The 16,989-nt window shown below is 46.8% G+C and overlaps 1 protein-coding gene and 2 pseudogenes across 1 annotated transcript in view; 1 reads left to right on the top strand and 2 right to left on the bottom strand.

Moving 5' to 3' along the window:
- LOC136399389 (leukocyte immunoglobulin-like receptor subfamily A member 6) overlaps positions 1 to 16,989 on the top strand; it is a 56,645-nt gene that overhangs the window by 28,279 nt on the left and 11,377 nt on the right. The gene's annotated exons all lie outside the window — the stretch shown is intronic.
- LOC136397191 (leukocyte immunoglobulin-like receptor subfamily A member 6) lies at positions 6,800 to 11,779 on the bottom strand (annotated as a pseudogene).
- On the bottom strand, positions 14,989 to 16,685 carry LOC136397190 (leukocyte immunoglobulin-like receptor subfamily A member 5; annotated as a pseudogene).

Genomic DNA, 16,989 nt, shown 5'->3' with positions numbered 1-16,989 from the left:
GGTACTAACCTAAGGGCTCTCTGTTCAGACACCAAATACAAACTGTGTTATTCTCTGAAATGATGCATTCACTGGGTTTGTTCAAATACTCTATTAATACAAAAATGTGGAAAAGAAAGGGTGGTAAGATCACCAACATCTAAAAAGTTACTGATCTGAAATACTTTTTCTAGAAAATAGGCTCATAAACCAACAAAACAGTGAAATGAGATAAAAGAGAAGTAGCCATCATGTCTCAGCACTGCTGATGGAGGGTCAAGCAAGGCTCTGGCTCTGGGGAGCTGATAGTAAAAATGCTTCTGTTGGCATGACCATATCTACCTGGACTCCTTTCTTCCCCCATTTTATTTAAAAAATTAAACCTAATGGAGTGACATTGATCAATAAGAGTTCATATGTTTTAGGTAAATATTTTTATACCATTTGAACTGTTGGTTGTGTTGTGTGCCCATCACCCCAAGTCGAATAATTTTTCATCACCATGTATTTGTCCCTCTTTACTCCCTTCCCCTACAATCTCTTCCCCACAACCTCCTCCCCCTGGTAACCACTTTACTTTTATCTATCTGGTTTCTTGTAATGGTTTTTGTTCTACAGTCTTTGGGGCATCTGGTAAATGTGCTTAGTGTGGACTTGGTCACATCAGCAGGCAGCTAGAGGTCGATGGGGAAAAGAGCAAAGCGAGTTGGACATTATATTTTATATCACTTGGAGAGTGTGCTTCAGTAAGAAGCTTCAGCATCTCATTTAGCTTAATTTTCTAAGAGGCTAAAGTCTTCATAGGCTTAACCGCATATTTTGGAGTCTATTGTGTCCTCAGCCCTTTGGACTCAATCCCTAGCCATTTGGGAGACATTTCCCCAAGGCACTTCCTGTCCCAGTGCCTGAGAAAGATGTGCTTCTGCTTTTCCACTTTAAGGCTTGCACAGTGGAAGCCAGAAGGGCAGTCATGGAGGCCTGTCAGTCTAGCCTAGAAGAAGAATCTGATTGGTTAGTGGGAGGAAGCCTGCAAAACTTTAAGAAACAGATTGGTTAGGGAACCTAGTCCTTCCCAGTCTCTTCTTCCTGTTTGGAAATAAACTGACCTTGCTCATTCACTTATGGGATTTCCAAGCACCTGCCATGCTCCCAGGATGGTCTCTCAAGGACAGGCTTTGAGCAGCACCTGGATTGGACTGAGCTTTGATATGGGCCACACCATGGCACAGAATACCTTGACTTTGTTCTTTATACTGGGCTTACTGAAGACTAACCTGGACTTCTTTCCTTGGCAAGACAAATGAAAATGAGATGTTGAATACCTGTGAACAGTCTTCTATGTCAATCTTAAATACATCTTACTGCAAAAACCCAAGGTTCATCAAGTGTGAATCTAGTAAAATGCTTTTTCTGCAACACTGCACCAGAACCACGTCAGAAGTGGCATTAGCTCCAGTATCAGAGCCACTCAGAAATTTCTTTCTGCCTCAAGTCAGTCCTACAGCTAAAGGTGAGTCTGAAGTTTCCTGGACCATGGAGCCTGACTTCAAGTGATAAGCAAACACTGTTTTGCCTAAATATGTACTTCCAGACTATGCTTGACATTTTGGCTTCCTCTTTCTATTGATTGTCTTCAATGAATATGCTTGTTTTGTATTTCAGCACAGCAGACCATGAGCCCTTCCCTACATTCCAGGAAAATCAGAGAGTTGGCACTGCTCACTAATATTTCCCCTGAAGGTTTAGGATCTGCAGGGATATTAATTTTGTGCCTTTGCAACAGCCTGAAGGGGGAGCCAAGGTGATCACTGCAGGGATTCAGGAACTCAGAGCCCAATAATTCCCCAGGAAAGTTGATCACTCTAGTTTACTGATGAAGGGAGAGTTAGCTGGGGTCCCCTCTCTGGTTAGAGAACATGGACAGAAAGATGCCATTAATGGCTACCCCTGCACAAGACTCTCATCCCAGGTGTGTTAATGACTTCTACACAATGGACAGGCTATTGACTTGACCGGAGCTTGGTCTCTTAAAAGACTTCTGTATCTGAATTGGTAAAGTTGAGTGCAATGGTCCTCAGAGAGAAAAATACTCAGAGTGTCTTTGTGGCTGGAGCATGCTGGGTGTACCATGACCATGATGTCAATTGTTCTCATCTGGTTCCCACACACCCCAGAGTGGACCCACCAGAAGGGGTCACAGGCAGAGGTGTTGGTAAGTCATAGAAGACCAGAGACTATACATACTCCTGTTTTATGAAGTTCATGGTCCAGTTTCAGAAGCCAATCAACAGCTGCTGGATGACATTGTCCCGTGATGGTGAACCTCTTTATAAAAACTGCCCACTTTTGCAGTGCTGGTCAACCTGGTCCCTACTGCCCACTAGTGGGTGTTCCAGCTTTCATGGTGGGCGGTAGTGGAGCAACCAAATGGCACCACGATTGGCCCATCATGAAAGCTGGCATGCCCACTAGTGGGCAGGAGGGACCAGGTTGACCAGCACTGCAAAAGTGGGCAGTTTTTATAAAAAGGTTTGCAATCACAGACATAATCATAGCAAAGAAAATCAACAGTTGCTGGTTGACACAGTCACAGCAAAAGAAGAAGCGCAACGATACTCCCCCCTTTAACTTCTTAAATTAATTTGTTTTTTTATCCCCCCCTTTTTCTCTGGGGTGTGTGTCTGCAATCATTTATAGCACAGGAAGAATAGCACCATGCTTTCCCTGCAGATTTGCAGTAATTTCTCTGGAAATGAGACAGAGGGTGTGAATTCCACAGAATTGCCTATAAACACTTTTGCCTAGGCCTATAGACCTAGGAGGCTATGATATCCCACAAAAGGGGCTAGATCTATAGAAATATTCCCTCCTAAAAATCATATTAAGAAAATACAGATTGTGACTTATGAATAGGTAGAATTCAGAGACTAAACACAAAAGCACCTTTCAGCCTTTACCCAATCCATTACTTAACCTCCCTCCTCCAGGCCTTTACTCATTATAGAAGAATAGGAAAACTTTCCTCTCACATACCTAGCCTTTAGGTAGTGGAACGTTCTGGGAGAAATAGTTGGGATTACTAATAGACAAAAATAGTAGACAGACATAGTTTTACTAGACAATAGGTTGCTAAGTAAGATAGAATCAACAGGGTCTTTTTAGAAGCTTGCGCCAATATTGTTACTGCTGCTCAAGTTATTGTATAACTGTGCTTAATAGCTTATCACCTGATTCATAGTTTAAAGAAAGGTACTAGCCTTTTCCTGGAATATTTACCCAAATTAAAGCAAAAAACAACTGTTAATCAATGTATTCCACATACCATGTGATTGTAATTTCAATGTATTTCATATACCATGTAATTATAACTTAGTGTATAAAAATAAAGCTATACTAGCCAATGGCAGAGATGCCTGGCAGTGAATGCTAAAAATTCTGCTCTCTCACTCATTTCTCGCCGATGCCATCTCTTCCTGCAGGACCCCTGGATTCACCCCACGGCAGGATCCCAGCAGTCCAGGTACAATGGACCAGTGAAAAGTCAGCATGTTGGGCTGTGTAGATAAATCACTCACCTTGTTGGAACAGAAGTAACCAAGACCATGAGATAAAGATGCCAGTGATAGAATTTTGTCTACACTGAAATATTCAATAAATCTAGGGATTTTCCCTGTGGAGAAATATGCTGTACTTATTGTCAGAGCTGAGTGACAGTTTATTGTATGTAGCAGTTTATGGGTTGTTTGTGTAGATAGTGATTCGATTAAAAAGTAAAAATATAAAGGTCATCATAGGTCAACAGAAACCAACATTCCCAGGTGTATTGTGTGCTGAGGATAGATGTTTGGTTTCTTGAAGGAAGACAGTGTATACCAAAAAAAAAATTTACACACAGGAAGTGGTGGTCTCAGAGTTTGGGTGAAACTACAAATGGCAGAAATTTTCATAAATTTAAGAGGTGCTAAATCATTCCATGTGGAGATTCAGCTTGTTACTCCATTGTATTAGACAGGGTGATCCCATAATTGATGTTAAATATGATTATTCTCTGTTTGAGACCGAGATCCATGAGATCTTTATAGGGATCATCCATGTAGAACAGCTCTCCTGTTCTGCCAGCATGACAATGTTGTGCATTTGCTCTGTGGTACATGGCAATCAGCAGTGACTTGTACCTTCTGAGCACTTGAGTTTTCGCTCGTGTAGCTGGGGAAATGATGTTTAAAATTTATTTAATTGGAGTATTTATCCAAAGTAAATAAAAACACTAATTTGAAAAGGTGTATGCATCTCTATGTTTATTATAGCGTTATTTAAAATAACCAGCATATGGAAGCATCCTGGGTGTTCATGGATGACCAAATGGATAAAGATTGGCTTAAACCTATGTATTCTCTTTTTTTAATTTCTTTTCTTTTAAAAATATTTACTTTATTAATTTTAGAGAGAAAGAGAGAAAGGGAGAAAGAGAGAGGCAGGAACATCAATCTGTTCCTGTATGTGCCCTGACCAGGGATTGAACTGGCAACCTCTGAGCTTTGGGACAATGCTCTAAACAATTAAGCTATCCAGCCAAGGCTAGACCTGTATACAGTTATTAATCAGTATCACTCCATTAAGTTTAATTTTCCAAATATCTCTCTCTTTCCTTCCCTCAGCCAAGGCTCCATTGATGCAAAGTTGTACTGGGCACATGGCCTCCATCTCAGGTACTAAAAAATTGCTCCATATGCAATGGAGAAAGGGACCTCAGGTGGGCAAAGCTTTCTGGGTGAAACCCCATTGGGGTACATGCAGGAGTCTGTCTCTGCCTTCCCATCCTCTCACTTAAATAAGCAAAAAAATAAAAAAGACAATGGACTAGTACTGAGAACATTTAAGACATATCTACAAATCTGTAAGATGACAGTGCTAATTTAAAAATAAAAGGGTCTTCCAAATGGAAGGCAACAAGCATTTATTTAAGATCAGTAAGTATAGCTATTTAGATTACTCAGACAGAGCCTAAACCTTGTTCCAACAGAAGACAGAGGCATGAGGCATTTATGAGAAAGGGAAGTGTAGCAATTACATCCATAGAAGGAAGACACTGTTATTGGTACAGATAAGCTAAATAGTGATGTTCATTCTAAAATAAGTTTTTAAGTTTAAGAGAAATAGCCAATTAGTCCAGTCACCATAACTTCTGTTTGCTTGTCATATTTATAGTGATTTGAGGCACAATGCTCCAAACCAGTCCAAAGATTATTTTGCCCCGTTTGTAACATTTCAAACATTTGGTTTTTAAAAATTGAATGTATTTGAATGACATTGGTTAATAGCATTATATAGGTTTCAGTATAGAAGTCTACAATATGCCATTTGTATATTATATTGTGTGTGTACCTTTGAAATTCAGAATCAGATTCTGCCTTGACATATGGTAGAAGCAAATTTGAGATACAGATAGAATTTTGTCAGTGGGCTTTCTATCAAAGGAGGCTGAGCCAACTTTTCTTCAGCTCAGACTTTCAGTGGATCCAATCACCCTACCCCAAGAGTAAGAGGCCCTCTTCACTCCACTTTCCTATGTGGGCCTGGTTCCATAGGAGCCAGGATGACTCTCAGGACCCTGGAATCAGCACCACGGACAGAGGCAGACGTGGCGTCAGCTCTTTTCTCCCCGCCTGAGCTGGGCACCCTTCCTTTCTGCGTTTCCTCTCACACTGACCACAACGGACAACAGTGACCTCAGTGCTGCTTGAAACACGAGGCCCCCTCCCTTCATCCCCACCTGTCCCACCAAGTCCTTTGAAAGACATCGCTTATGTACCTGTTTGAATGTTGAGGAATGAGGTGGGAAGTACTGCCCAGGGTCTGGAGAGACACGGCTGATATAAGAAATTTTGTCATCCAATACACATAACATTTGCCAATGGGGGTGGGAGTCTGCAGACCCCAATTACTGCTTGAAACAGGGACAGGAGGAAGACGTGGGACTGGGACTGTTTCTTTGTGTCATTTTTAGTCCCATGTCTATTCCACAAAGGTCTGCCCTTCCTTCACACTCTGCAGTCTTTCTCCTGCACACACCCTGCATGGACTGGACGCACAGGTGGGGTAAGGCATGGGGTGGGTGTGTGACTCCTTCTGTTCGCCATCTCTTTGTGTGATTGCCTTCTCCCTGATGATGACTTGACTCTTTCTTCTCCTTTCCCATCTTAGCCCTCAGCTCTTCTGGGACAAATTGTGAGTTGAAGTTCTGATCCCTCAATAGACATGGGCTGAGGCTTATTACCTGAGACCACAACTTCTAATGTGTCACTGGGGTGTGACAGCAGGCAGGGGAGGTGCTCTGTGAGCTGTAACACCTGTAGATCCCTTTGTGACCTGTGGTCACAGCACTGATGATAAAGGTGGCCTGTGAGGTGCAGACGTGTCCTGCAGACGAAGGTGCTGGGAGGATCCTGTGACCCCTCCCTGTGCAGGTGGAAGGTGTCAAACCAGACCTCAGAGCCACACTACAAGGTCACGTTTTCTCTCCAGGGCACTGAGGTTCCTAGCTGGGCTGAGAAGGAGGGTTTAGTGTACATTTCTGGAGCAGGAATGTTGTGATGTATAGAGAGCAACCTCCTTTCCACATACCTCTTTCACTCTGAGCTGAAAGACAAAGTCCTTCTCCAGAAACTTTGTCTGTGTCCCCTTGTCATCTTTTCCCAGTACCTCTGGGTGGTCTCTTTTATTTCCATGCCTGAAACTTTCCCCTATTCACTCCCTCCCCCTAGATCTCACTTTCTGCTTTAGGACCCTCTCCTGGATCACATCACCACCAGCATGACCCTTAATGCAGAACTGTGAGATGACAACCAGGACATGGAACAGGGCAGGGCTTTTCACCTATGATCAGGATGTCCAGGGGGGTACTGGGTGTTGAGCATGCATAGGAGAGTCTGTGTCCACTGTAGCACCTGTATTGACCCTGATGAGTGTTGTTCACATGGCCCAGGGGTAAGATGGGATTGTGCTATTCATCCAGACACTGAGGGTGTGTGAGCCCTTGGTCATTGTTCAGAGCAAAACTGTCATCCAGACTCCATGTGACACTGGAGGGTCAGGCTGTCTCCAGGTAGCACCATTGGACCCAGCTGTGTCTAGAGAGAGAACTTCTGGTACTTGCTTGGGCTGAAGGGGAAAGTGGAATTTGGAGGACACCTGTACCCTACAGTGCCCCCTGGGGCTGCAGTGAGACTTCTCTCTGGTCCATTCCTAAGCTTCCTACCTGTTTCTATCTCCAGAAGACTAGTGTCACTGAACCCCCATAACCTCCAGAACTCAAGTGAGCACAGGGCTTATGCCACTCATTTTGGACACAAGAAAAAATAAAGCCAGGGATAGGCTACTTTACCTGTGACATTGAGATTCAGAGGGTCACTGGGCTGTAATCACACAGAAGAGTAAGAAATGGGAGAACCATAGCATCTATAGGTCCCCTCATGGGAGGTGCCCATGGTACCCAAAGGAAGACAGCCGACCACCTCCCAACATGGTTTATGGATTCCATGTGTTGGGGGGAGTCAGATTCTCTCTCCTTCAACAGAGGGAAAGTGCCTGCTGTGTTCTGTGAGCTGCACAAGAGGAACACGTTCCCTCCTGATGCCACCAGAAGGCAAAGATGGCTGAGAGGGAGGGGGCTCTGTAAGATCCTAAGGACAAATAAGAAGCATCACTCCATGGACTGTAGGTGTGGTTTGTGAGACATGAGACTCCTTGAGGCCTCCCTCCATTCCCTTCCACCTGTAACAAACAGTCCACTGTGAGAAGACCAGTTTCTCCCTCTCAAGTGTCACCACCAGGATCAGGTCACTCTCTGTACTATGCACATTGATATTCTTTTGCTGTGTGTGAGCTCATGGATTCAATGAGGAAGCCGGTCTTGTTGCTGGAGTCCAGTGGGATCTTCATAATCCAAGACCAGGACCCCTTTTTTTTATACAGACTGTAGACATCAGCCTGCATGACCCCTAACTATGGATGGTCACAGAGTTCCCTTTAGTTACTATGAGGCCTGTAAAGCCAGTTGCCAGCACCACCATCACAGCAGCCTGGCCTGTGCAGGTTCACATTGGATTTGGACAGTCAGTAAAGAAAAACGGAGCCAAAAACTCATGGGGCATCATCTTTAATCCCAGCTTGCACCCAGCAGGCAAGTAAAAACACACACTGGGCTCCAAACCCCACTCATTCAGTGCTCACAAAGCTACTGACTTATCTGAGTTTCCTAGAATCAAAGGTTTCTAGCTCACCAGACTTATTCACCTCTGTTCCCCATCTCCTTCTCTCTGCACAAACTGGCTTCTCTCTCACCACTCCACCATCTTGACTGCCTCTCCTGCCTCCTCCACGTGGCCTCTCTCTACTCTCCTCTCTGCTCTCCTCTAATGCTAATCTCAGGAATTGAGAGAGAGCAAGCTCCTGGTCTGCCCCCACTTTATAGTGTAGAAATCAAAACCTTTAATCCAATATACAAATAAGGAAGTCTCTAATACAAAGTCACTTATCTGAGGCATGATTGGATTGCACCATCCCACATCAAAAAGGGTGGGAAAGGCTTAGTTCTCAAACCAAGCCCCAGGCTACAAGGATCCTGCCTGCCCACAGCCCGCCCCCAACACACATTAATATCACCTGGGTGATGGGCATCCACATGGGCAGCATCATCTTTAACAAAGTGAGCATAATATATTTTATCTGCCCAACAAGGCCACAATCAGACCATATGGAGAATATCAGGAGGACCCTTGGAAATGCATCTGACCTCAAATGTCAGGGGTGCCCTTCTCCCCTCAGTTTCCCTAGCTGTCACCCCAATGGTGACACTTGTCACCATTAACCCAGACCCTCTGTTTCCCCAGCTGCCAGGAAGGATTACTGAACTAAAGTAGTGGGAATTGTTGGAGGGGCTCAACAACTTGAACCTGCGTCCTTCCATAGAAGCCAACACAGGCCTGGAAGGGAGTCCCTGTGAGAACTGTCCCCTCCCACACAGAAGCTCTAGGCTTAGTCTGGGCCCCTGCGTGTTGGGATCTGATCTGAGGCTGAGTGCATCTCTCCTCCACACAGAAGTCCCGACCTCACTGAGCCTCCTGAGCTCTGGGATTTACACAAGACCATGTTCTAAGGGAGGAGAGTACATCAACTCTCTCTTCTCCCAAAGCTCACTGAGACCAAGAATAGCGGTGAGGGTGGGCAGTGTGGTGCTGCTGCCCTTGGTCCTCAGTGGTATTTATTTTATATACTCAGCTGGGCATGGGCTGTGACAGTGATCCAAGAAACAGGGCAAGGAAGGTTCAGAGGGCAGAACTATCTAAAGTTAGTGACTGTGTGTGAAGGAAGAGAGTGAGGAACTGAGCACTGTTCTACTCTCCTTGGGTGGCTGGAGGGGCCCACAGGGCCATTCCATCAAGGATAAGACCCTGGAAGACAGACACACCTGAAGAATTTTATGACACTGTTCACAGACTCACAGAGGGAAGCAAAACCTCCCCCCTGGCCTGCTCTCTCTCTCCCTAACACTTCCCTTTAGTAACTCTGTAAAGCCAGCAGGCAGGGCCAGAGCCACTATCACAGCAGCCACCTGGCCCATGCAGGTCCGCATTGGATTCGGACAGTCGGTAAAGAAACAACGGAGCCAAGAACTGATGGGCTGTCATCTTTAATCCTAGTTTGCACCCGGCGGGCAAGTAAAAAATACACACTGGGCTCCAAAACCCAATCACATTCAGTGCTCACAAAGCCACCGACTTATCCGAGTTTCCTAGAATCAAAGGTTTCTAGCTCACCAGACTTATTCACCTCTGTTCCCCATCTCCTTCCTTATCCCAAATACAAACTCTACACAAACTGGCATCTCACTCAGCACTCCACCATCTTGGCTGCTTCTCCTGGCCTCCTCCACATGGCCTTTCTCTGCTCTCTGCTCTGTTCTCTCCTCTAATGATCCCAGGAACCAAGAGCCCAAGCTCCTGCTCCGACCCCATTTTATAGTGTAGAAATCCAAACCCTTAATCCAATATACATAATAGGGAAGTCTCTAATACAAAGTCACTTCTCTGAGGCATGATAGGATTGTACCACCTCACATCAAAAAGGGTAGGAAAGGCTTAATCCCAAAACCAAGCCCCAGGCTACAAGGATTCTGCCTGCATTTAGCCCACCCCAACACACATTAATATCACCTGGGCGACGGCCTCCTCGTGTTATCTTTAACAAAGTGAGCATAATACATTTTATCTGCCCAACAAACTCCTTCTTCCATAAATAGCACCTTCTTTCTCGCCAGGGCTTCTCTCAAAACATGAGTCATCTCTCCCTCCTCACTGCCCCTTCTTCTCTTGGGCAGGACCCTGCTTCTCTCACTGAATTCTGTCTGCAAACACTGGGTCAGAGGAAATTAAGAGTGTAATGAAAGGAGAGCTGTAGCGTGTGTGGACTGTCAGCCCTGAGCAAGAATTATGCCGTTCTGGGTCTCCTTCTCTCCCTGCAGTGAAGTAACAATGACTTTTCTGCTCAGCCTTGCTGTGAGGAGGCCGTGGTCCCTAAGACACACGGAGGTGCAGTCTGGCAGGTGTCCTGTGCAATGATGACAGATCCTGGTGGGGACAATGTGATGACCATGGCCTCAGACACCAGAGGAAAGGTTGATGAAGGCACACTCCACAGTCACGTCTCCTCCAAACACACAGAGACGCTGGGTATTGTGTGTAAAACATGGGGTCACAGTCAAACAAATGGGAGAACTGACCGTGACTGAGAAGCAGGGAAACTCACAGAAATAAGCAGAGGCCAGTGGGGAGCGGGCCTGGGTGGTGGGTACAGAGAGTGGACCACAGGGCCGGGTCACTAATCTGTGTGCAGATGGGGGTGACGTTCCTGGGGGGACACTGATATCCTGGGAAGTCTTGTTGGCATTGAATTCGCTGTGACGGCCTTTGGTTGATAGTATGAATATTTTCTTGGCCTGATAAAAAAAGGTTAGGATATATTCCTTCTTTTTCTTTCACTAGGTATAGTGTGTGTAATTTCAGTGTATGAGTGCATTTTTTCATAACCGTGTAAAATAAATCACCAGTAAAGCTCCCTAAACAGGATGTCAGTTTGGGACAGTTTTTGATGACACAGAAAATGTATTTAATTTATAGATAGGGTGATAGAGATTTTATTTTTATCATGTCCATTTAGGATGATTTATACCTGAAGTTGTCCATTTTAAATACATTTTTTTCTAAATAATTCACATCAAATTACTGAAAAAGTTTACTAGTGACTTTTTAAAATTTTTCTTTAGTAATTAAATCTTTTTCTTTTCATTTAGAAAATTAAATTTAACAGGGTGATATTGATCAACAAGAGTGCATAGATTTTGGGCAAACATCTCCACATTATTTTGACATTTGATTATGTTGTATACCCATCACCCAAAGTCAAATCATTTTCTGCCACTGTTTGTTTTTCCCTCTTCACACCCTTCCCCCCCAACCCTCTCCTCTCCACCTCCCCCATAACCACTTCACTTTTCTCTATGTCTGTGAGTCTCATTGAATTTATTGGCATGACACTGGCTAACAAAATAATATTGATTTCAGGTACTGATTATTTTGATTTGAATATTACTATTAAAGTCTAGTTGGCATAGAATATTATATTAGTTTCAGCTGTACAGCACTGATTTGATCTCTATGTACCTTAACGATGTGCTTTCCACATGATGTCCAGTACTCATGTGTCTCCCTGTAAACTTGTCACACATACTGCCATCATCCATACTCGTTGTCACCCACTAATCTAGCTACCATCCCTCCGCTGTCTAATCTAGCTACCATCAGTTTGCTTTCTATTTCTGTAAGTCAGTTTTGGTCTTGTTTTGCTTGATTTGATGATGTTAAAAATCTGAAATCTAAGTAAAAAAGAAATCTTTCTCTGAACTATTTCACTCAGCATAATCCCCTGTGGCTCCTTCCAAGCTGTTGCCAATTACTGGATTTCTTTTTCCTTCCTCTTTCTTTCTCTTTCTTTCTTTCTTTCTCTCTCTCTCTCTCTCTCTCTCTCTCTCTCTCTCTCTCTTTCTTTCTTTTTTTTTTGGCTCATTTACATTCCATTGTTTCTGCATGCCATGTCTTTCTTTCTTTCTTTTTTTTTTTCTTTTTTCTTTTTCTTTTTTGTATTTTTCTGAAGCTGGAAACGGGGAGGCAGTCAGACAGATTCCTGCATGCGCCCGACCGGGATCCACCCGGCACGTCCACCAGGGGTCGATGCTCTGCCCATCCAGGGCATTGCTCTGTCGCGACCAGAGTCACTCTAGCGCCTGGGGCAGAGTCCAAGGAGACATCCCCAGCGCCCGGGCCATCTTTTGCTCCAATGGAGCCTTGGCTGCGGGAGGGGAAGAGAGAGACAGAGAGGAAGGAGAGGGGGAGAGGTGGAGAAGCAGATGGGCACCTCTCCTGTGTGCCCTGGCCGGGAATCGAACCCAGGACTTCTGCACGCCAGGCCGATGCTCTACCACTGAGCCAACCAGCCAGGGCCTGCCATGTCTTTCTTGATCAGTTGTATGTGGATCTAAATATCCAATGAAATATTTTTTTCCCTAGATTCTTGACATAATGGCCAAGATCATTGATTTTTTAAAGACTTTTTCTTTTAGTTTTATTTATTCATAGTTTTTAATAATCTCATTTTATCAGTGGAGTATATAATACTTACGGTATCATTAACTTTTTAAAAATTCAGTTTTATTTCAGTTCACACATTGATTATTAAGAATTTTGTTGCTTTATTTCCAAAAAGGAGTGCTATTGATTGCCTTTGACTACAGAATGAAGAGATTCCCAGGTGGTCCCAGCAGCTACTGAGGGTCCATGTTAGGTAACAAGGCTTCTGCAGTCACTAGCTGAGTGTCCATGGGGACAGCTCCTATGCCTTCTGGGGTCCCTGAGGACCTCCTCCCTGGATTGTGGGGTCTGGGTCTGCCCTGGGCTAGTGCGTGGCCAGTGCAGCATACGCTCTATCAGGGGGCTCATCTGGGGGCTACTCTGACATGAATGAAGGGGGTGCAGTTGTCTCCTGTCTGAGGGGCATGTGGTTCAGCAGGGCATAGTTCACATTCTGAAGTGGCATCAGAGGCAGCAACCCAGAGCACAGGGAGAGTGAGAGGGATAGGGGGAGTCTGGGGACCTGCAGAACATGGGACCCACCTGAATGTCCATTTGCCTGTCCCCTTCTAGTTCTCTGTCCTTTGTGTATATCAAGAGGTGGCCATTCCCTGTCTGAGTCTGGATCCTGAGAGGGTCACCTGGGCATACGTCACTCCCTTGGGACTTCATTGTACCTGTTCTGCTGCAGAGACAGTGAGACAGAGACAGTGTCCCCTGGTTCCACTGGTGAAACCTCCAGTCTTTATCCACCTGTAGTCAGAATGATGATGTGTAACTTTAAATCAGATTAGGTCACTCTCCTGATGGAACCTGCAGGAACTTCCTAAGCCTTGGGGCATCTGGATGCTTCTACAATATTCTAATATAGTTTCTTACTCATTTGACCCATCTTGCTAAAGAAGCATGTCCTTCCTTAGGACCTTTGCACCCATTGTTTTCTCTGCCTGCCTTTGTTCCTGGTTTATTTCCTCCAGAGCATTTTGCTCTCTAGCACAATGTCTGAGTATTTGCACAGTGTCTTCCTCCCCCACAGGTGATCTGGAGGAGTATAGAGACCATGTTTCCCAGGGATGCACTGTGACCCCTAACTGGAGCCGGTAAACAGTGAGCTCCAGTCTCATCTGCTGGTGAATGAATGAAGAGGGCCCTGGGGACCTGTGGGTGATTCACTTATTCATGCATCCTCCTGAGACCTGGGGCTGCACAAGGTCACACAGAGGACCAGGATCCAGCAAAGGGGACCACATAGGAGGGTTTATGATGTCACAAGAAACCAGGAGGAGTGAGTCACAGCAGGACGACCTGGGTGCCCAGAAGGAGAGGTCAATGTGGGACGCTCCTGTGAATCAGGTGAGGTGAGGACAGCGAAGTGTCCATTGTATTAAACTAGGCAACAGGAAGGTTCTTGGTGGCCTGGACAGGAGCAAGGGTCTCACCGGAGAGTCCAGCTCCATGCCCTCCTCAGGCTGTGGGTCCTTTATGGCAGCATCCACTGGGGAAGAATTGGGGTCTGTCTCCGGGCAGGGTCCCTGATATCTCTGGGCTGCAGACCCTGCCTGCTCCAAGATGGGCCACTAACCCCGAGGTGAGGTGAGGTGCCAGGTCACGCAGTGAGGATTTCAGTCCTTCCCACCCCTGACCCCACACCCTCCTGCCTGTCCCTCCCCCATCAGCAGAGCCGGGAACTGACCCAGGTCTGACTCCTGTCCTCTCTCTCTTCTGAGCTCAGTCTGAGCTGAGGGATAGGACCTATGCCTCAGGACCTGTGTCCTGTTTGTCCCTCCCTGCATACTGTCACCACCACTGCTAAAAAAAAAGGCACAGAGCTCATAACATTTTACCCTGGAGGCTTCCCTGTGAGCCCCCTCTCCCAGGAGCTCAGAGCCAGAACTGAAAGGAAATCTGAGCTCTGGGCCACGATTCTTTCTTTTTACACTTGGGGACACTGAGGCCACACAGAGGAAGGTGTGTCCATGTCAGAATATCCACAGGTACCTGAACCCCCACATGACTCAACCCCTGTCCAGCATGGATGCACCCACCACCTTCCCAAGGGACCCTCACTTACCCTTGTGCAGGCCTGATGCCTTGGAGGTTAGGGAGGAATCCTCAGAGCCTCCTGGAAATCATGATGGTGGCCAAGGTGTGAGGTCTTTCCTCTCTGCACATGAACCCTGATGTCCCTTAGGTAGGCTGGGTTCCAGAATCTCCCTCTGCTGTGACCACCCACCTGTCACCTGCTTTCCTTAGGGCCCTGGGATCCTTGAGGATCTCAGCATCTCTGCCTGCCTCCCAGCTTCCTGGGTCATAGCCCATCCTTGAGTGTCTGGGGGACACTGGATCCCCTGATAGACCCTCAGAACTGCCCTGGGTGGTCTGTGCTCCCTCTGAGCAGAGTCCTCAGTGACTCACCAGCTGTGGAGATGGGCCCTGTGGGTGGGGGGCTGGGACCTGCAGGGCCACCTGGAAACAAGGACAGAACGCTGGTTAGAGGCTGGGGTTAGACCTGGAGTCTTCAATCACTCCAACTCTCCTATACTTCTCTGTGCCGCCCCCCAAAACATGCCCGCTGCCCATATACCACCCCTGAACCTAGTTAGGGAGAATGTGTGCAGCAATGGGATGGCCTCCAAGGGGCAGTTCTCTGCAGACTGACCCCAATCAGGGCCCCTCCCTCTCATCCAACGTCATATGTCTCCTGTGAACAGGCTTCTGAGCTGACTATGTTCAGAAAAAATGCAATCAGGGGCCCCTAACCTGAGTCCAGTAGATCCAGGCGGTCACTGGTTCAGACTACATCTGAGTTCTTTTCCTAAAATAGCCATAACAGGGGTCTCCAAACTTTTTACACAAGGGGCCAGTTCACTGTCCCTCAGACTGTTGGAAGGCTGGACTATAAAAAAAAATGTGGGGCCCACAGTCGCAGACCAGATGTGTGTCATATGACGCACTTCTGGAACCATGATGCGAGCGTCCCCTGTCACTGGAAGTAGTACTGTACGTGAGCGATGCTCCACTTTGCTCCTCTCACTGACCACCAATGAAAGAGGTGCCCCTTCCAGAAGTTTGGCAGGGGCGGATAAATGGCCTCAGGGGGCAGCATGCTAGGGGCTGGATAAATGGCCCATAGCATCTGTACACCCACCTGTACCCTGGTACAGGGACCTACAGGAAACAGGGCCTGGAACTGCGCTGTGGGGTGTTGCTTTGAGTTCAGGGTCCAGCAGAGCCTGTGTTCTCCTTCCTTAGTCAGAATTAACCTGTCAAATCCCTGCCCTGAGCCACACTGGAGGGTCATGTTCCCTCCTGAGGTCACGACAGGGCTGGCAGGGCTGAGAGGCTGGGTTTTCTGTAGAATCCTAGGAGAGGAGGAGGCAGTGTGTTAGATGGGCTCACACCTCCCTCATGTCCTCCAGAGCTTGGTTGTGAGAGGGGAGACCCCCTGAGAGCAGACCCCCTTCCTGAGGGCAGAGCCTGAGGCTGGGTCCCTGAGTGTCCCCTCACCTGTCACCACCAGCTCCAGGGGGTCCCTGCGCTCTGACCAGCCAGTGGGGCTTTGATAGTTACAGTGATATCTCCCTGCATCATGCTGTGTCATGTGTGTGATGGAGAAAGCTCCCTTGTTCATGGGCTTCCATGGGGACCATGTGTTCCAAAAAAATCTGTTTCTTCTTTATATAGATGGAAATCTAGAGCCTTCAGGGTCTCCTGACAGCGGATTGTCACAGAACTTCCCCAGAGGTTGACAGAGCCTAGCTCAGCCAAGATGGTAGGTTTGGGGAGGGTCCCTGGAAGGAAACCAGAGGCTGCATTACAAAGACCCTGCCTTCCTCATTTCCCAGCTCAACCCAACACCGTCCTGTTCTATCACCTCATTCCAGGACCTCTGTGCTCCCTCCTGAGTTCCAGGGGGTGAAGTAAGAGGTGGGACACGGAGCCTGGGGAGGACTCACCTGTCTGCATGTGGGTCCTCTGGCCCAGACTCAGCCCTGGAAGAGAGTGCTTGTCAGGGATTTGCATCCAGATGTTTGAGCTGAATCCTTTCTCAACAGTTCCCCAACCTTGAGAGCTGCCTGAGCCTAAAGTTACCCATGAACATGAGGGTGTAGCCACCCCACCCTCTCTGCTGCCCCCTCCTCATGTCCACAACTGACCGAGGCAGAGAAGAGCGGAGAGGAAGGACAGCATGGGGTCCGCTCGGAGTGCTCCTGCTCTGCAGATGGAGGAGCCCCTGGGCCTGAAGGACAGAGACGCACAGGATGTGGTGAGTCAGGGGCTGCTGTACTTCCAGGTTCCCACAGCTGTGGACACACAGCAAGGGGAT

The sequence above is a fragment of the Saccopteryx leptura genome, chromosome 3 (assembly GCF_036850995.1).
Source record: "Saccopteryx leptura isolate mSacLep1 chromosome 3, mSacLep1_pri_phased_curated, whole genome shotgun sequence".
NCBI classification, from domain to species: Eukaryota; Metazoa; Chordata; class Mammalia; order Chiroptera; family Emballonuridae; genus Saccopteryx; species Saccopteryx leptura.
Note: the sequence above shows the minus strand (reverse complement) of the source record. Positions and strands in the feature narration are given on the sequence as shown.